The following is a 20,138-nucleotide window of genomic DNA, read 5'->3' on the forward strand; positions in this document are numbered from 1 at the left end:
AGAGAGACACAGGGAGACACAGAATCTGAAGCAGGTTCCAGGCTCTGAGCTGTCAGCACAGAGCCTGACACGGGGCTCGAACTCACAAACCATGAGATCATGACCTGAGCTGAAGTTGGACGCTTAACTGACCGAGCCACCCAGGTACCCCTTAAGTAAACTTCTGAAAGAAAGCTAAAACTAAGACAAATCTTGAAAGCAGACACACACACACACACACACACACACACACACACACACACACCTTATCCATGGACAGGGAATCAAATGAGAGCAGATTCCTCACCAGAAACAATAGAGGCCACTTGCAAGTGGCATGATATTTTCAGATGCTGAAAGAAAAAAACACTGTCAATGCAGAATTCTATATTCAGTGAAAATATCCTTCAGGAATGACAGGAAATTAAGGCATTCTCAGATGAAAGAAATCTAAGAGAATTTGTCAATAGCAAGTGTACACTAAATAATTGCTATGAGAAATTCTCTAAAAAGAAGGGAAATGGTAAAAGAGGAAATCAGGGAGGAAAAAAGTACAACATACAAAAATATGGGTAAATATGGGGTTTTTTTCTTGACTGTTCTAATTTTTGAGGGTGGGAGCAAAAACTAGAACATTGATGTCATACTTAGTTTCTGCTGAAAGAATACTTAAGACATTTATAATATAAAAGGAGAAGGTTAGGGGAGACAAAGTTTGTATACTTCACTAAAACTGATAAAATGGTGACATCAGTAGGCTGTGAGAGTTATGAATATATAATATGATATCTAGAGAAACCACCAAAAAGCTATACAAAGAGATACACTAAAATCACTATGGATAAACCCAAATGAGATTCTAAATAAAGTTCAAGTAACCCAAAGGAATGCAGGAAATAGAAAACAGAGCTAAGAAAAAAGTGGCATAATTAACCCTTAACATATCAAAAATTATATTAAATGTAAATGATCTAAATAGACCAGTTAAAACACAGAGACATAGGCATCCACTTATGATAAATATTCTCAGAAAAGTAGAATAGAGGGAAACTTTCTCAACTCCAAAAAAGACAGGCATATACTTGTAGCTAACAGTGTATTTAATGGTGCAAAGCTGAATGCTTTCCCCTAAGATACAGAACAAGGCAAAGACACCTACCCTCACCATCTTACTCAACTTAGTGCTGGAAGCTCTAAGAAAGTAAATGGCATACAGTTCAGAAAGGAATAAATAAAACCATTGTTAGTCCTGACACCAAATCATGAACCATAAAAGAAATCATTGATAGATTAATCTTCTTCAAAATTTAAAACTTTGGCTCTATGAAAGACCCTGTTAAAGGATAAAAAGACAAAGCTATAGGGTGGGAGAAAATATCTGTAAACCATATATCTGACAAAACACTTGTATATAGAAAGTATAAAGGACCCTCAAAACATTAACAGTGAAAAGCAAATAATCCAATTAGACCAGGTTCAAGGACATAAATAGACATTTCACTGAAGAAGAGATACAGATGGCAAATTACAACATGAAAAGATGTCCAACTTTATTAGCTATTGGAGAAATGCAAATTAAAACCACAGCAACCGGCACCTGGCTGGCTCAGTCAGTAGAGTATGCAACTCTTGATGTCAGGGTCATTAGTTCAAGCTGCACGTTGGGCAGAGAGGTTATTTAAAAAATAGATAAGTAAGGGGCACCTGGGTGGCTCAGTCGGTTGTGTCTGACTTTGGCTCAGGTCATGATCTCATGGTTTAGGGGTTTGAGCCCCATGTTGGGCTCTGTCCTGACAGCTCAGAGCCTGGAGCCTCCTTCAGATTCTGTGTCTCCCTCTCTCTCTGCCCCTTCCCACCTCATTATCTCTTTCTCTCTCTCTCAAAAAATAAGCATTAAAAATTAAAAAAAAACAAGTAAAAGGATATTAATGAAACTAATTTTATAACAAAAAACAAGTAACATACACCAAAACATTTAAAATAAAAAACATTGACAGTGCCTAATGCTGGCAAGGATGCAGAGAAATTGAATCACTCATACATTGCTGGTGTGGGGTGCAAAATGGTAGAGGCACTCCGGAAAACAGCTTGGCAGTCACTCAAATAATTGAATATACAACTAACATACAACCCCAAAACTGCACTCCTAGGCATTTTTCCCAGGGATATAAAGACTATGTTCACGTAAAAACCTGTATGTGAATGTTTACAGAAGGTTTATTTGTGATAGCTGAAAACTGGAATGGCATATGACTGGCTCAGTTGGGATAGCAATCGACTCTCGATCTCAGGGTCAAGAGTTTGAGCCCCACATTTGGTGTAGAGATTACTTTAAATTTTTTTAAATTAAAATGAAGACAAAAACTGGAAACAACGCAGACTTCCTTCAGTGGGTAAATGGCTAAACACTGTGGAATGTCTTTACCCTGCAATATGAGTCAGAAATCAAGAGACAAACTTTGGGTACAAGGAACAACCTGACGAATCTCCAGAGAATTATACTGAATGAAAGAAGCCAATCGCAAAGGTTATGCTCCTACTTGGATAATGCTCTGGAAATGACAGTATTGCAGACATGGAAAACCAATTAGTGGTTGCCAGGGGTTAAGGGAAGGGTGGGAGCAGGTGGGAAGGGGGTGTGGCTACCATGATGTTTCTTGGTGGTGATGGAAATATTATGTCTTGAGTGTATTAATGTCTCTGTCCCAGTTGTGATGTTGTACGATAATGTTGCAAAATATTACTACTGCAGGAAACTGGATACATGGTACACGTTATATCTCTATTATTTCTTAAAACTCAAGGTCTATAATTATCTCAAAATAACATGCTTAACTAGAATAGAAAGGAATAAAGTCATTATCAAAAACAGCAGCAAAGAAGATCCTTTAAGTGGATGGAAACACATTCGTGATATGTTCATTAAAATGCTATATGATAAACCACAAGAGACTCTTAAATACAGAGAACAAACTGAGGGTTGATGTTGGGGGGTGGGTTAAATGGGCGATGGGCATTAAGGAGTGTATTTGTTGGGATGAGCACTGGGTGTTGTATGTGATGAATCACTGAATTCTACTCCTGAAACTGTTATTACACTACATGTTAACTAAGTTGGCTTTAAATAAGATTAAAGGGGCGCCTGGGTGGCGCAGTCAGTTGAGCGTCCGACTTCAGCCAGGTCACGATCTCGCGGTCCGGGAGTTCGAGCCCCGCGTCAGGCTCTGGGCTGATGGCTCAGAGCCTGGAGACTGTTTCCGATTCTGTGTCTCCCTCTCTCTCTGCCCCTCCCCCGTTCATGCTCTGTCTCTCTCTGTCTGAAAAATAAATAAACGTTGAAAAAAAAATTAAAAATAAATAAATAAATAAGATTAAAAAAAAAAAAACGTGGACGAAATTTTGAGTAGTGCTCCTAGATATTTTGGGTATGTCTTTCTCCACAGAATGTATGTTCCCTAAGAGGCAAGATTATACTACGTCTTCCATCTTAGGAATTCTTGGACCTGAAAAGTACATTAATTCTTCCATGCCTACATGAGCAACATCCAATAAGAACAAGTGATAGCTTTTTAATCACCGGACATCTTCCAGTAAAACATTTCTACACACAGAGCTTGCCTACGTAAACAGCTATCAAAGATATCAGAATGAATATTCATCTTGAATCAACAGCCCTTTTCTTCTTTGAAGTACAATACCAATATTTACACAACAACTCTTCAGCTAGGTGAAATAATGATGTGCTATTTAAGAAATGAAGGGGGTAGGGGTGCTTGGGTGGCTCAGTCAGTTCAGCGTCCGACTTCGGCTCAGGTCATGATCTCGCGGCTCATGAGTTCTAGCCCTGCATCGGGCTCTGTGCTGACAGCTTGGAGCCTAGAGCCTGCTTTGGATTCTGTGTCTCCCTCTCTCTCACCCCTCTGGCTCTGTCTCTCTCTTTCTCTCTCAAAAATAAATAAACATTACAAAAATTTAAGAAATGAAGGGGATTGAAATACTAGGAAACCTCAACTATGCATATAAGAGATCAAAATGTTTATATTAATGTAAAAAATAAGTTAAACAGTATTTAAAAAATAAGAATAAATAAAATGGTATATGCCATTTAAACAATTGTCACAATATATAACAATTTTATCAAGAATTTCTGAGAGGCGCCTGGGTGGCTCAGTCGGTTAAGCATCTGACTTCGGCTCAGGTCACGATCTCACAGTTCGTGAGTCTGAGCCTGGTGTTGGGCTCTGTGCTGACAGCTCAGAGCCTGGAGCCTGCTTCAGATTCTGTGTCTCCCTCTCTCTCTGCCCCTCCCCTGCTTTCATTCTCTCTCTCTCTCTCTCTCTCTCTCTCTCTCTGTCAAATATAAATAAAAACATTTTTAAAACAATTTAAAAAGAATTTGTGAGATTCTTCTTCACTTAGCTTTGTCTTTTCCATACAAATGTTACACTGAAAACTAGAAAAATTATATTCCCATGGCCCAGCATTGTAAGGTTGTGGAACTGTTTAGTGTAGCTAAGCTAACGTTACATAAAGAATCTGATCAGTAATGACATGTGTTGTGTCCATTGTTAACAAACTGAAAACCAGTGCCGTTATTGCTTGCCGTGCACCCGCCAGAGAAAGGGGCTGATTGGTATTAGTCTTGCTATGTGTCTAAATTCTTGCTGTATTATGGACCTAGTTCATTAATGAGGCCCTGCACTGTCCTGAATGAAGACGTCACAGGAGGGGAGCTACTTTCTGTTTTATTTTCCTCATTAGCTGGTGGTGAATGTGGAATCCACAGTTGGACAGAAATAATAACCCATTTTAATGGACTCACCTTGTTCCTAACGAAGACACAATGAAGCCACTTCACCCTTAGTAGCAGCTGCCCTTTACCCAGCTTGGAACATAGTGCCATGGTCACTTCACGCTTGGCCACAGAGCATGGACGGACTCAGAACCAGCTTCCGTGGCACAGCTCTGGAGTGCGTTACATGTGACTCAAATGTTTCGGAAGCTCTGTTTAGTCACAGAGCGGACGTCTTGAGCGATGAGAAAGGAGATGTGCATTTTTTGGGTTTGAGTCTTTACACAACTCTGCTTTGAACGTCTCTCCATCAGTGCCTGCCCACCTTCCCCGGGCTTTTCCAGCAATTCATCTGTGTGTGTGCCTTGAAACACTGCAATTTCAGGGGCGCCTGGGTGGCTCACTCAATTGAGTGTCTGACTTCGGCTCAGGTCACCTTCTTGCAGTTCGTGAGTTTGAGCCCCGCGTCGGGCTCTGTGCTGACAACTCAGAGCCTGGAGCCTGCTTTGGATTCTGTGTCTCCCTCTCTCTCTCACCCCTGCCCCATTCTTCTTCTTCTTCTTCTTCTTCTTCTTCTTCTTCTTCTACCTCTTCTTCTTCTTCTTCTTCTTTTCTTAAAAAAAAGTAACACTGCAATTTCAAACTCCATTGGCCATGTGGTTCTCATTTTAGTCTGTGCAGAAGAAGGGGTGTCTTGGAGACTTGCACACATACGGACTTGTGGGGTGTGAGCAGGGCCTCCTGGGTCTCTACTTCCCATGTACATGACCTACCGCCATTCTCTGCCACCTGAAAAACTCACCTATCAGGTAAGCTGGAGGAGGAGCCTCGGAGAGACTGTTCTATTGGACCATTTGAAACCGCCATTTTTGTAGGTCGAGAAAAACTAAATGTTGGCAGTTTCGTGGCGTTTTAACCAGTGGTTCCCCACCTGGGGCAATTTTGTCCTCCTTGGGGACAGCTGGCAGTGTTTGGGCCCATTTTGGGTTTGTGTTAGGGGGTGGCGGTGGTACTGGAATTCAGCAGGTTGAGGCCAAGGACGCTGCAGAATATCCTACAATGCAGAGAACGGCCCCCACCCCACACCACATACACACAACAAAGACTCACCCAGCCCCAAACTTCAAAGTGCCAGGGTGCAGAAATCCTGCTTCAGTCCATGCAAGCACCCATGGGCCAAATGGCAATCTGTGGGCCAAAGATAACCCTTGCAAGTAGTTTTGTTTGCTCTCTCCATGGTCCTAAACTGCGAGGTTAGTTAGATTAATAATACCATCAGCTGAACCTCTGTTGTTCCACTGAACCGACTCACCTCTTCATGTTACCTGCCTGGCCCCTCGACACGTCAGAGTTTGCAACCCTCTGATGTTGAAGAAGCATATCCTAAATTAGTGGATCTCGAACAGTAGCAATTTTGTGCATTCCTGTTTCCCCCTCCCCCTCCTGGAGACACTTGGCAATATGTGAAGACCTTGTCTGGTGGTCACAACTGGGGAAGTTGGAACGGGGTGCTATTGGCATCCAGTGTGTTGAGGCCAGGGCTGGTACTGCACATCGTATGATGCACACGGCATGCCCCACAACCAGGAATCATCTACTGCCAATGTGAGCAGTGCCAAGGTGGAGAAGCTTTGTTTCTATCCAATACCCAATATCTAATTTGATCTAGGATTTAAGAACACGCACCCAAAGCCACATTGCCTGGTTCTAGTGGCTTCACCATTTACTTGTGTCTGGTTCAGTATAATAGCTACAATGGTAGCAGTGATGATTTCTGCCTTAGGGTTGTAGGAAGGATTGAGTAAGTAATTCTAGCTTATTTCCTTTGAATGGTGCTGGGCACACTGTTGTGGGCTATTATTACGTACAGAATTCTCCTTGAGATAAAAATTACAGGGGCGCCTGGGTGGCTCAGTCGGTTGAGCTTCTGACTTCGGCTCAGGTCATGATCTCGCGGTTCGTGGGTTCGAGCCCCACGTCAGGCTCTGTGCTGACAGCTCAGAGCCTGGAGCTTGTTTCAGATTCTGTGTCTCCCTCTCTCTCTCTGACCCTCCCCCACTCATGCTCTGTCTCTCTCTGTCTCAAAAATAAACATTAAAAAAAAAATTACAAGATCCGATCATCCACAAAAAATTCATCAAAAGTATCTAGATTGTTGGAATTAACTTGAGATTCTGGTTTTTGTTTTTTGGGCGTATTATTATTATTTTTACTCCCAGTAGGGGCGATTCTCTTCTAACCAACATGCATCCACATTGGTTTAGTTGAATAATTTTCAGTAGGAAGCTCACAACCGCAGAATATTAGTGGACAAGTTCTATAGGTAGAAAACAAGCTCATCACAGGTAAGCAATGCCTTTTTTTTTTTGCATTGTTTGTTCTTGCCCCCAAAAAGTGGGCACCCTGTTGAAATCGGCAGGGGTTGCCGTGCATTAAACATGTACTAGACCACAGCACCACATGTGTGTCTATGTAGAGAAAAAGAGGCACTTTGACCAGCACAGAGCTTGAGCTGTGATGTTACTATGGCCATCCTCCCAAGAACGGGTCTCGAACACAGTGTTGTCCATGTTCGCTCCCGTTCCGTGACTGTCCCAAGCAAGCCTGAGCCCTGGAGTTTGTCAACGGATAAGCCATCCTTGAGGGTCTTTAGCTTGATTTCTACATGTTAGAAGACAAAGATGTTGCAGAAATTATTTGGATCAGAAACAGGGAAGACAGCTGGTGACGAAGCAGGTCAATTTTTCTCATTAAGGCATGGGGAAAATGGTCGGCTGAGTCCCAAATGCCCTGCTCACCTTCGGCAGGGAAGGCAGAACAATCTTATCAGGTAAGGTCATTCCGCCTGTCAGTTCTGCAATTCCTGTCTCGCCCTTCATTAATCCACAGGGGCAGGCGGAGGAAACCCGTGACTCTTTATCACTGAGACACCAAGGAAAACAAGGCGGGCTGTCAGGAGTCTCCGTTTCAATTCCACGATTCAAAAATAAAATAAAAATCAGGATTACTTTTTCCCCTGTAGCTCGCTTCATCTGATCACTTGTGTTTAGAGCCTGTCTTTTTCATTGTCTGAGTTCTACTGTGTTTGAGAAAATTGCAAAGGTTTGTGAGCATTGTAGCGTCTCCTTCCTGCTTGGACCGCTGCTTTATAGAACCATCACAAACTCATTGAGTCTGTTGGACAGGATTCCGGGTGAGCCTGGCAGCTGGGCTCTCAGTCATAGTTAAAGAAATAGCAATTTTGATGGCCAGAAAATACCACGATCAGGAAACAGTCTCCCATCATTTGCACCCGTGGAGCCCAAGTTATCTAAAAGGAAGATAAATTGGAGGCACACTCTGTTCTACAGATTGTTTCCAAAGTCCTTCAGTTTGCCTTGGGCATGACAAGCTTAAGGGACTTGTGACTGAGCAATTTACATACATTCTTTCCCCTGTATGGGCTCTACTTTGATTGTGTATCTTTCCCCATTCTGGGTCTTTACCTTGATGAAACGGAGCTTTCTCCTATGAAGGGCAATGAAATAGTTCCAGCAAATTCTGAATTTCCCTGTACCCTTGTCTTCCCAACACAGGATATTAATAAGATCTGGGAGAGTGATCAAGTCCAAAGATGGGCAAACTATGGTGGGCAGGCCAAATCTGGCCATCCTCATTCATTTGCCTGTGGTCTATGGGGGCTTTTGCTCTACAATGGCATAACTGAGTCTATGTGATGGAGAATGTATGGCCCAAAAAGGGAAACACATTGACTCACTGGACTTTACAGAAAAGTCTGCTGACCCCTTGTTTGGAGTTAAGGAACCAGAAACCCAGAGTGGTGACAATTTTTCAAGAGCACACAGGCAGACACCATATTTGTTTTTAGGGCTTTGTGATGGAGTCATGAGTTAGCCTCCTGACATCTATGAAGCGTTAACACTCATCACATGGTGGCACGTTCTCCAACACAAATTAACTTAACCTGCATGAGAGGTCTTTGTCCAATGACAGGCAAGGAATAAAGAAGCAAGTGGATGGATGGATTGCCACCTTTCACGTTGCAGGTGTTTCCTCCCAAATGGTATTTCAGCCTACAAATCATTCACACTGTGCCCACCTGCATTAAGGATAGGATGTCAATTTTTAAATCATTCAGAACCTGACCGATGGCTATGCAGTGTCAGGCTGCTTGGTGAGTTTGAACAGAAGACCCACCTGAAAAGCAAGTATCTCTAATTAGGTCTTAAATGATAAGGAAAAGCAGAGGATACTCTATCAACCCCTGGCAAAGATCAAGAGATGGGGAATTTCTCTAACAAGAATGAGGCTTTCTCCCCTTCCAACCCAACCCACTCCCCTAATACATAAGTCATTCCAAATAGCTTGTGGCTTCACCATCCAAAAGTCTTCCTCTGGGTTACATGCAAACTCCAGTGTCCATGACGTAGAGCGTGCATTCAGGCTCAGTCCATTCTGCCTTATTTCCTACTCCTTTCTTCCATGGCTACCACCTGCACTGGCGACCTCCTGTTCTTTATATTCTGGGATGCCCTCCTTTTCACACCTGACATTTTTGAAGACTACTTGAAATCCCATCATTCTTATGAAACCGTGAGCAACCCCTGGACGGTGGGGGGTTTGATTCCTCTTGAGAGTAAATAAGGTAGAAGTTTGTGAAGCTCTCTCTCAAGCCATGCCTGACACTCCACTGAAATGAAGAGTCATGGGCCTCTTACCCATTAGACCATGTTCAGGGTGAGAACCGTTTTCTTCATCTTCCTAATCTTCACCTAGGAATAAGGTTTGTGGAATTGGGCCACAAGAGTTAAGAAAGCGTAACAGAGAGTGTTTGTTTGTATTAGGGTTCTCCAGAGAAACAAAACCAATGGGAAGTATGTGGGGTGGAGGCAGAGGGAGGGAGGAAGGGAGGAGAGATTGATTGATCTACTGATTGATTATAAGGAATTGAGTGCCCCATTATGGAGGCTAAGAAGTCCCACAGTCTGCCACCAGCAAGCTGGAGGCCCAGGAGAGCCAGTAGGACAGTTCGCTCTGAGTGTGAAAGCCTGGAACAAGGGAGGCCAATGCTTAAAGTGTCAGTCCGAGGGCAGGGGGCCAATGCCCAGCTCAAACCATCAGTCTGAGAGACAGAATTCAAACTTTCCTCGAACTCTTTAATCTTTTCTGGCCTTCAACTGATTAGATGAGGCCCACCCACAGTGGGGAGGGCTGTCTGCTTGACTCAGTGTACTGATTCAGGGCTAATCTCATGTCATGTAGCTACATATCTGGGTGCCCTATCATATCCAACACGGGTAGATATAAATATAAGTGTATATATAAATATATATATGTAATTTTATATATAAAATTTTATATATATATAAAAATTATATACATATATAATTTGGTATTTAAATTCTCCCTATCATGAGATGCCTGCAGAAATGACCTCATGTGTACAAGTATTCTTAGGGGAGGGGTTGACAAACTTTTCTATAGAGGGCCAGATAGGTGTTTTCGGCTTCTCTGGTCTCTGTGGCAACGACTTGACTGCTATTGCAGAGGAAAGCATCCATAGATGATGTGTAAATGTACGAGCATGGCCGTGTTCCAGAAGGATGTTACAAAACCAAGTGGTGGGCCCCATTTGGTTCACAGACTGCGGTTTGCAGATCCCTGAAAATGCCTGACAAAGAAATCTTGCACAATCCCCATAACATAGAAATGAATGTTGAGCTGAGGAGACCTTGACCTGCGTTTTCTATCCAGGAAACAAATAAATAAATAGGCAGATGTGAATTTTCCGACAATGAGATTTCTTTAAAGAAACATTTTTTTTTTCCCCACAGCTTGCGGCCACACAGCAGTGAGCAACATTTCCCTTTCTCTGGTTTTTGTTTGCCCGTTCCTCTGTACAGTTTGTGAATCATTTGTGTTATGTAGCCCTTAAGTCTATGGAAATCATTTTAACTGAGTTCGGAAATGTGGGCTTGGGTGGGAAATCTTCTTTTGACTCTATCAAATGGAACACAATTGTCCTCGTTTTTGTAAAATGGCTAATGAATTCGTGAATCTTGCAAAGAACTCAAAGGTAAGGGGCTAAGGGGTACCTTTGGTGTAAGGGGCTCCAGAGTCAGCATCCCATTTATGAACTAATATTAATAGATTGATACATAGAACAGGGAACATCATTTTTTGTCACTTCAATATTGGGACCAATTTCATGTTTGACCTCTGAGGTTCCCATCCGTCCCACTTCTTGAATATTTCATGCCAGGTTAAAAAATTACATTGATACTTGCAGCCATTTCCAGAAAAACAAGCTTGAGTATGGCTAATCGGACTTTTGGGGAAATATAGAGGGGGGGAAAACAAGTCCACTGATAGGACAAAAAGGGCTGTTGACTTTCTTTCCACAAGTTCGTGAACTTTGTTTCCTGTTTGGGTAGTTTTACCATTTATAGAAATTGAGTCATGTCAAGATGGATTTCACACAAAAAAATATTAAACTTTTTCTTGGGCATTAGTTGGGCCCAGTGTAGCCTGGGAAGACTTGGGAGAAAAGTCTGCAGTGCTTGGAGATGAGTGGAAACGATTTCTCTGGAACGTGGTCCACATGGGCGTAAAAGCTCCTCTTTCTAGCTTCCCTTGACTGTAGGGCTGAAACTTCAGAATCTTCCAGGATCGGGACGACAAAGAGCAGTGTTGTGGAGGGAGCCTGTCCCTTTCCCCACATTTCCCCTTGCTTCATGACCCACGTTTCAGTGCCGTCGTGATAACTCCACATGCATGGCTTCTCACTCAATCTCTCTGGTTACGGACGTTTAGGCTCCCTCGTGAAGTTTTACCAAATGCAAGCTGGTTTCTGATGGCGGAGAAGATTCAAAACTGTCTGGGAGAGGCATTTCCCGGATGTATCCTTGTCGAAGGCTAGCGTCCCTCAGAATCGTAAAGTGTTCCTGTCAAAGGAGCTCCGTTTTTCAAATGGTTTGGGATACGACTGCATGCCATACCCTACAATGCTCGTGGAAGGGGTCAGATGCAGGAGATCCTCCAAGGCTCAGGGATACGGGAGGCTATGAATGCAATTAACAGGCTATCAACCAGCATTTCCCTCATCCTCTGGGCAGTAGAAACTCATTGTCTCAGAACAAGGAATAATAACCGCCCCCACGCCAGCGTTCCATGAAATACCATGCTGGAAGGGCTGTGCAATTTTGTTAAAGGGCGGATTATCATTCAGGAGGCCTGGGGTGGGGCTGGAGAGCTCCCAGGTGGGACCGACGTTGCTGGTCCTTGGACAGTGAGCAGCAAAGTGACCGGGACCACCCCCTACAGCTGCAGTTTCTGTCTTCCCAATGTTTTATTCTCCTTTATCTGAACCTTACCTGAAGCCCTCGGTATTGTCCATCCTGGGGATTGTTTGAATCCCCACCAGCTCATTCAAGCCGAGCTACCCATTTGAACCATCTGAAAAGCTTTTAAGATAGCCCGGTCCCAGAATGATGAAATCGGAATCTCTAGCGCACTGTCTGAACATTTAAAAAACAATTGGAGTAGCATTCAGGTAATGTAAAATTAACCACTTGAAAATGTATGACCTGCTAGCTTCTAGCACATTCACACTGTACACAGCCATGACCACTACGGGGTTTCTGCACACTTCATTGCTTCAAAAAAGCTCTGTACCTGTTAAGCAGTCACCCCCCACCGTCCCCTGACCTCAGCCCCTGACAACCCATCAGTCTGCTGCCTCTGTGCATTTTCCTATTCTGGACATTTAGAATGTATAGAATCATTCAAATGTGGTCTTTGGATCTGGCTTTTTTTCACTCAGCCTGACCTAGTCAAGGTTCAGCCACAGTGTAGCACGTTTAAGGACTGCACTCCTTTTCATGGCCAAGTACTATTCCATGGTAGATCTAGACCACATTTTTCTTTATCCGTTAATATGTTGATGGACGTATGTATGGGTTGTTTTCACTTTCTACCAATTGTGACGACCCCTGCTATGAACATTCACTTGCCTGCCTGTTTTTAAACATGTTTTCTTCTTTCTTTCTTTCTTTCTTTCTTTCTTTCTTCTTTCTTCTTTCTTTCTTTCTTCCTCCCTCCCTCCCTCCCTCCCTCCCTCTCTTTCTTCTTTCTTTCTTTCTTTCTTTCTTTCTTTCTTTCTTTCTTTTCTTTCTTCTTTCTTCCTCCCTCCCTCCCTCCCTCCCTCCCTCCTTTTTCTTTCTTTCTTTCTTTCTTTCTTTCTTTCTTTCTTTCTTCATATTATTTATTCATTTTGAGAGAGAGAGAGAGAGAGAGAGCATGCGAGTGGCGAGGGATGGAAAGAGAGGAAGACAGAGTCCCAGGCAGGCTCCATACTCAGTATGGAACCTGACTCAGGGGGTGATCTAAGAAATCATGTGATCATAACCTGAGCCGAAATCAAGAGTCAGATGCTTAACCAACTGAGCCACCCAGATGCCCCTGAACACCTGTTTTCAATTCTCTTTAGATGTATGTGTAGGAGTGGAGCTGGAAGATGATAGGCTGATTCCATCTTTAATTTACTGAAGAAACACCAAGCTCCTTCTGACAGCGATGTTTTTTTTAAAAAGTTCCCCATTCAGTTCTGTCACCACCCTGTGTTAACAGTTAGTGTCTACAAGGAAAGTTGGCCCTGTTAACACTCCTAATGCATATTTGTTTAATTCAGCGGGGTCCCTGGGCCATAGCACCAGCATTCGCTGGGAACTTGTTAGAAGTGCAAATTCTTGTTTCCCATCTGAGACCTACTTAATCAGAAGCTCTGTAGGCGGGGAGGGGCAGCCCCATTTTTAGCAAGTCCTCCAAGGGCTTTAAAGCTTGGGAACTCATGCCCTACACACAATTTCATAACATGCAACGTTTTCACTTAATTGGACACTGTGTGCATCTTCCCACATCATGAATCCTTATTTGAAAATACAATGAAATATCTGTATATAATATTGTAGAACAAAACAGACCCATTATCACCCAACAGTTCCTTTTCACAGCAGTTGTGGGGCAGGGGGAGGGAAGATATCTGGTTCTTCCCATTTTTTCCCTAATATAAATAGTACTGAATGAATATTCTTGACAATTTGTATTTGCCAACATCTCTGAATATCTCCATTGGTCGAGTTTAGAATTATAATGAGCGGATTATAGAGTTTGGGCCAGCCATTTAATTTCTCAGTGCGCGGTTTCTCTGTCTATAACTGAAGAGACTTCTGGGGGGCTGTTCAGAATCATCAGGTGAGAGCAGAAACTGTAACCGAATGCACAATGCCACTTGTGAGGTATTTTCATAACAATGTCCACGGCCTTGAGAATGTCACTCCCAGAGGATTCCCCCACCCCCAACCATGGAAATATCCTCATTTGATTTGAGCTGAGGCTTTAATAAGCCTGACCTAAGCTGTTTCATTTGCTCTGAATTCTTAAGGGTCTCCAGAATCTTTAAGCTTCACATGTGCATATCTTTGTGCCTGTTTGAACACACTCAAATTTCTGGTGTGAGTTTGATGAGGGAGCATAAGGCGAGGTGTCACCCTGGAAACCGCCCCAGAACAAAGGAAAGGGAAAAACCAATGGTTAAGAGATCACAGTCATGCAGGACAGGAGTCTCCATGAGTTCACACATGTCTCAGTAAATGACAAGAAAAAAGCAATCTTATCAACAGCCTCATCTCCAGAAACCTACAGACTCAGTGTCCTGGAGCCCCAACATCACCCTCCCCTCCACGGTGATGTGGGGGACAAAGGCAAGGAGGATACGGCAGGTAAAATTAAATGTCCTTATAACCTGCAGCCCATGGACAGATACTTGAGACCGGCAGAGGATAACAGCCCTCCAGGAATTCCTCACTGTTATAATGTTGACGCCTTACTAGAGGGAAAACAACCTCAGCTTGGCAACAGCAAGGTCCCCGGAATCTTAGGAGTCCTCGTTAGCATATTAAAGTCCCTCTGGAGGCCTCCCCTTGGCCTTTACTTCATAGTATATAACCAGTCACTGTGCAAGACCCCAGTGCAGCTCCTTCTGCCCACGGGGTCCTGTCCCCGTGCTTTAATAAAATCACCTTTTTGCACCAAACACATCTCAAGAATTCTTTCTTGGCCGCCGGCTCCGGATGCCCCCACCCCTCCAAAATCACGTCAAGTGCACCTCAGGTAGGATTTGTAAACGGTATATGTGTAGATTACATTCCACTTCTTAAAAATAAAAGCCATGGATGAGAAAATGCATCACCATCATATGACTGGGTTTGGGTTCGAGTCCAAAAAAGAGTCCTTATGTTGCTTGTGTGCTCGTTTTTATACGTGGTGATTTTGCTCTTCCGTTGGTTTTATGATCAACGAACCCAAACAAGGAAAAATGTGGGGAAAAGCCGGGGAGGAGTACACCCTACAAACCCGGAGAGGGTGTAACTGAATACTTGAACTCGATCAAGTTTAGCCAATGGGGAACGCTCTGCTTGACTGTGTGATAACTATATAGATGGCCGGATATGAAACAACCCGAGTAGTGGGAGATGCTACGAATCAAGAAGCCAAATCAAGTTCCAGCGCACTTAATGTATGTATCGAGGGATGTCCCTCGCGTGAGAAGGAACAGACTTCTTTGCATCTTGTCTGATTTCAAAAAGTATGAATAATTTCTCCCCCCCTCCCCCTCCCCCCCCGTCTTTTTGCCCCTGATGCAGAGAGTTCAGGGGACAATTTGAGATTCTTGGTTAGCATATCTGCTCCCAACTCCTTTCTATGCCTGTGGTGAGATCTTTCTTTTGTATCCATGTTTTTATGGAGGCTCCTTCAAATCCTTTCTGCAGGAGACGCAATAGAAAAACCGAAGACCCAAAAAGCAAGCAAAGGCAGAGTAGTGTGCCCGTCAACATAGTTGATATGGGGCCGCGTGCCTTCCGAATGTCCACAACGTGGTTCAGAGTTTGGGAACGATGACAACCTTAGCCTGACAACAGCTAGGCCTCCTCCGGGATCTTGTGAGTCTTCAGCATATGAAAATCTCACTGGAAACTTCCCTTGGACTTTATGTCCCTCCCCCAGTGTCCCAGCCCCAGTGCTCCTCTTCCTGCCCACGGGTCTTATCCCCGTGCTTTAATAAAATCACTGTTTTGCACCAAAGACGTCTGCAAGAATTCTTTCTTGGCTGTCGGCTACGGACCCCACGAACCCCACCATCACCCCTGAAAACCTCATCACCAAAAGCACTCATGGGTCATACAGTGGCTTTAACTGCTTTGAAGGTACCTGCCCACCCGGGCCCCTGCACCAAGACTGACTTTTCTTCTAATAAAGATGCATTTTGGAAAGACTATTCTGGAGCAGATAAGAGAAGCTCCTGACATGTTTTCATGAGCCAGAATGAGAAGGCATGAGATGTGTGAAAAACAGCGCGTGTGGGACTGCTTATGGAAGCAGACAGGAGCCGCTGTCTTCCTGTCCCCTTCTCTACGGGGGATACTCGCCGTCCCCAGAGTTTCAGAGCAGGGACTTGCTAAGCAGGCGGTCTGAAAAGGGAAGGCTGAAGACACCCTTCATGCACACCTGGACCCGGGCTCTCCCGGCAAACAGGATTATCCTCTGTGTTTCGTAACGGGGTGCCTGAGGCCAGGAGGAATGCACATCGGGCTGTGAGCGCATTCCAGGTCCCCGGGCAGGTCTCCCTCAGCCTGTTGCCGCAGGGAGGCTCGATTCTCTGTGTCCTCGTCCCTCTGAGCACGTCCTCACCCCGGAAGAGACACAGGGACTCCGGGCTTGGTGCAGGAGGTGGGATCGGCCCCTTGGCCTGCGTCTGCCTCCTTAAATGTCAGAAGCGGTGAGCACAGCATCATTTGCATGAGGCTTGCGGAAGGCAGCTCTCCAAGGCTCAGCCGCAGAGACTTCGGAGGCGACGGGGGACCCCCCCACCCTCTCTGCTTTTAGACTGCGGGGAGGGAGAAGAAAAATATAAGCCAAGCGGATTTCTGGCAGACCCGACAAACGCAGGGTTAAATAAAAACACTGGTGTTGGTGGAAAAGCCAGGGAAAGCACGCTGGCCCCAGCCCCTACTTCATGTTAATTACTCCGTATTTGCTGCAGCCTGAGAAAGACACATTTGTTATGCAGACAGCGTTCACAGTCAGGGGCTGATCAGGAATGGAGCGGTGGCAGGCCACAAAATGAATTAGCTCTCTGAATACCAAACTGGAAAACCGATTCGAACCGGAGCGTGTCACACGGACTCCACCAGGGTTAAAATAGACTCCACACCCATAAGACCCTGCTTTGTGACCGCTGCTAATTGTGGGCTATTTTTAGGCACGGCCTTGAGAAAGGAAGGATCTGGGAGAGAGGGCAGCGGTGTGCCCAACAACGGGGCTCATTTACGACACTGGGGTTCACAGCCCTCTCTCCGAGCCCGTTTCCCATGCTCTGGAACGGCCTTTCTGTGCGACTCAATAATTTATTATTTACCCTCCTCATGAATGTGGGTGATTCCAGCTATTCCGAGCATGTGCTCTGCAGAGGGGATGAACGCAAAGCTTCACTGTGCCCAGAAAGGAAGCCAAAGGCTCTGGGGACATTCCCTCCCTGCCCTTGGTGACACTGCCGAAGAGTGCCAATGAGACACTGCCGAGAATCTGGTGTGCAAGAGGCAGCGAGCTCCAGGGCACCTGGGTGGCTCCTGATTTCGGCTCAGGTCATGATCTCATGGTTTCGTGAGTTCGAGCCCCGCGTCAGGATCTGTGCTGACAGTGTGGAGCCTGCTTGGGATTCTCTCTCTTTCTGTCCCTCCCCTGCTTTCTCTCTCTCTCTAAATAAGTAAATAAACTTTAAAAAGATAGTTAAAAAAAAGAAGCGGCGAGCTCCAAGTTGCCGTGTAGGGCACAAACACGGTCCACAGAGGGGGTAGGGGGCACAGCTCTCGTCAGATTCTGGTGGGTACCCACTGAGTCTGTCGGCCAAATACGTGCATGCACACACACACACAGACACACACACACACACCATAACCCACTAGGAGGGAAGGAGGCATGTTGGCATGGCCCACTGCAGAAGTTTATTATGCTGCAGAAGATATTATAAATTCATCCAAATTTTATAAGCCTGGCATTGCCACATGTCCAGGTTACATAGATTCATCTTTCTCTCGAGACAGGCATATCCCTCCAAGAGGCTGTGGGTCACCGATCACAGTGTCCTGTTCTGTGATCAAGATATGACAACTTGGTGCCCTGTGGTCGTTTCCTTGAGATGGCCCTGCGTAAGGCATTTTCCCCAAAATGCCATTTTCCCCCAATTTTGCAAGATAAAGGAATGGCTACACAACTAACCAAGGAAAAGTCCCCACAGCTCTGAATCCCCTCAAGGTTAAAGGCTACATTTATCTGGTATTTTTTGCAAGAATAGAAACTACATGTCACAGATGACCCCTACGTCTCTCTCCAGGGCCTGAGATGACTAATTCTCAACACATCAGAAAGTCCCATGGGAAATAATTCTTCTGGGGAAGTGGGCCTCACGTGGTGGATATTTTGTAACGTCTGGGGATATTTTCGGTTTTCGAAACTGCTGGAGGTCGGGGGATTGGTACCGCTATCTAGAGGGTCGAGGCCAGGGATGCTATCAAACATGTTGCAATAGACAGGACACCCCAAAGGATCAGCTGGCCCGAAATGTGGGTGATGCCAACGTTGAGACACTGCGCTAGGAGTGGTTATTTCTGGATCCCTGACAGGTTGAGAGAGAGTAGCTATCTGAGAGAGTAGCGCCCGCAGTTGGCAAAGCAGTGAGCAGAAACACTTAGGAAAGTCATTTTGCAAGGGACTTAGTTCTTCTGAATGTGCCACACTGGCTTCCTGGATCCCAGACAAGCCCATCAGGTCTGTACCACCTAAGGGAAGACACAGGGTTTGCAGAGTGTGACAAGTGTGCGGCCGATTCCTGGAATCACCCCGCCTGAAACAGCAGAAGTCCATGTCTGGGCCCTGGTCCATTTTAAAATCTGTCTCAGGGGCGCCTGGGTGGCGCAGTCGGTTAAGCGTCCGACTTCAGCCAGGTCACGGTCTCGCGGTCCGTGAGTTCGAGCCCCGCGTCGGGCTCTGGGCTGATGGCTCAGAGCCTGGAGCCTGTTTCCGATTCTGTGTCTCCCTCTCTCTCTGCCCCTCGCCCGTTCATGCTCTGTCTCTCTCTGTCCCAAAAATAAATAAACGTTGAAAAAAAATTAAAAAAAAAATAAAATCTGTCTCAGATTCCTGACAATACTGAGAAAATATGGCAGTGACCTCCACCCTGGGCTTGGCCCTCCCCCGGCATATAGTCCTCTAAAACACAACAGCCAGTCTAGGAGCCCATGAACAGCAGCTCGGTCATCTACAAAAGTGTCATTGGAAAGAACCTTAATTAATAAATGTTCTCTGTGATATGTGACATGAGATCAGGCAAGCATTCTCAAAATACGAGATTTGGTTTGTTCACCAGGAAAATGGAGCTTATCCTACCAGATGAGGTGATTCTCGAAGACCTCTCTCCTGTGACAAACCATATATGCGCATCATTCCTGAAAAGGGAGTCCTGACGTCCTTCACATATAACACGTCCCACGCCCCTCACTCAGCAAATGAGGGGAAGGGGGATTTTGCGAGCCCTGTGTTGTGCAAGCCCCGGGGAAGTAGGACAGTCTCATTAACCACCAGGCAATCATTTGGCAATGGACATGGGCGGAGAAGAAGGAGGGAACGCATGGGTCTCTTAGGTAGGGAATGTTAGACATAGTTGCCGCTTTCCATTTAGGATTCAAGAGTGAACGGTCTCTGTTTTCATGCCACGTAGGTGCCCCAAGGCAAAGGCTTCACAAAGGCCTTCCCATAATCATCACCTACTGGCTGGTGCATGCACACTTTGTTCCATGGTGCTTGTGGCTTCTTATTTGTGGATTGTATTTGTGAGAGGGGTGCGTATGTCATTTGTGTTTTATGCCACGTATCTCCAAGATTGTAAGTTGGCTTAAGAGAAGATATGTATCCCAGAGGTCAGGGCTGGTCTCCTCCTGGAATCAGACTACATTCCCAGGATGCTTCGGGAAACGGACTGATGACATTGGCGGGGCGGGGGTGGGGGGGGGTGGGGACACAACTCTAGAGCATAACGGCCATTCTCAAATGGGAGGGAGCTCCCTGCTCATTTCGGTCGGTCCCACACATCCTGTCTCCACACATTCTGTCTCGCCCAGCACATAACAGTGGATGCTTTTCTTGAGTCTGACTTCAGCTTCACGAGGTTATTCTGTAATCAGCAATAACAGAGGCTCCCTTCCTGACAAGTTGTGCGAGTGCTACTTTCTGTATTTTGTGTCCACGCACTGCC

At 45.1% G+C, this 20,138-nt stretch overlaps 1 non-coding gene across 1 annotated transcript; it reads left to right on the forward strand.

The window, feature by feature from the left end:
* Positions 1-6,671: 6,671 nt before the first annotated feature.
* On the forward strand, positions 6,672-6,756 carry TRNAR-UCG. Its single transcript has one exon. It is a non-coding gene; the product is annotated as a tRNA-Arg (tRNA).
* Positions 6,757-20,138: the final 13,382 nt, after the last annotated feature.

Source organism: Lynx canadensis, chromosome X, assembly GCF_007474595.2.
Source record: "Lynx canadensis isolate LIC74 chromosome X, mLynCan4.pri.v2, whole genome shotgun sequence".
Classification (NCBI taxonomy): Eukaryota; Metazoa; Chordata; class Mammalia; order Carnivora; family Felidae; genus Lynx; species Lynx canadensis.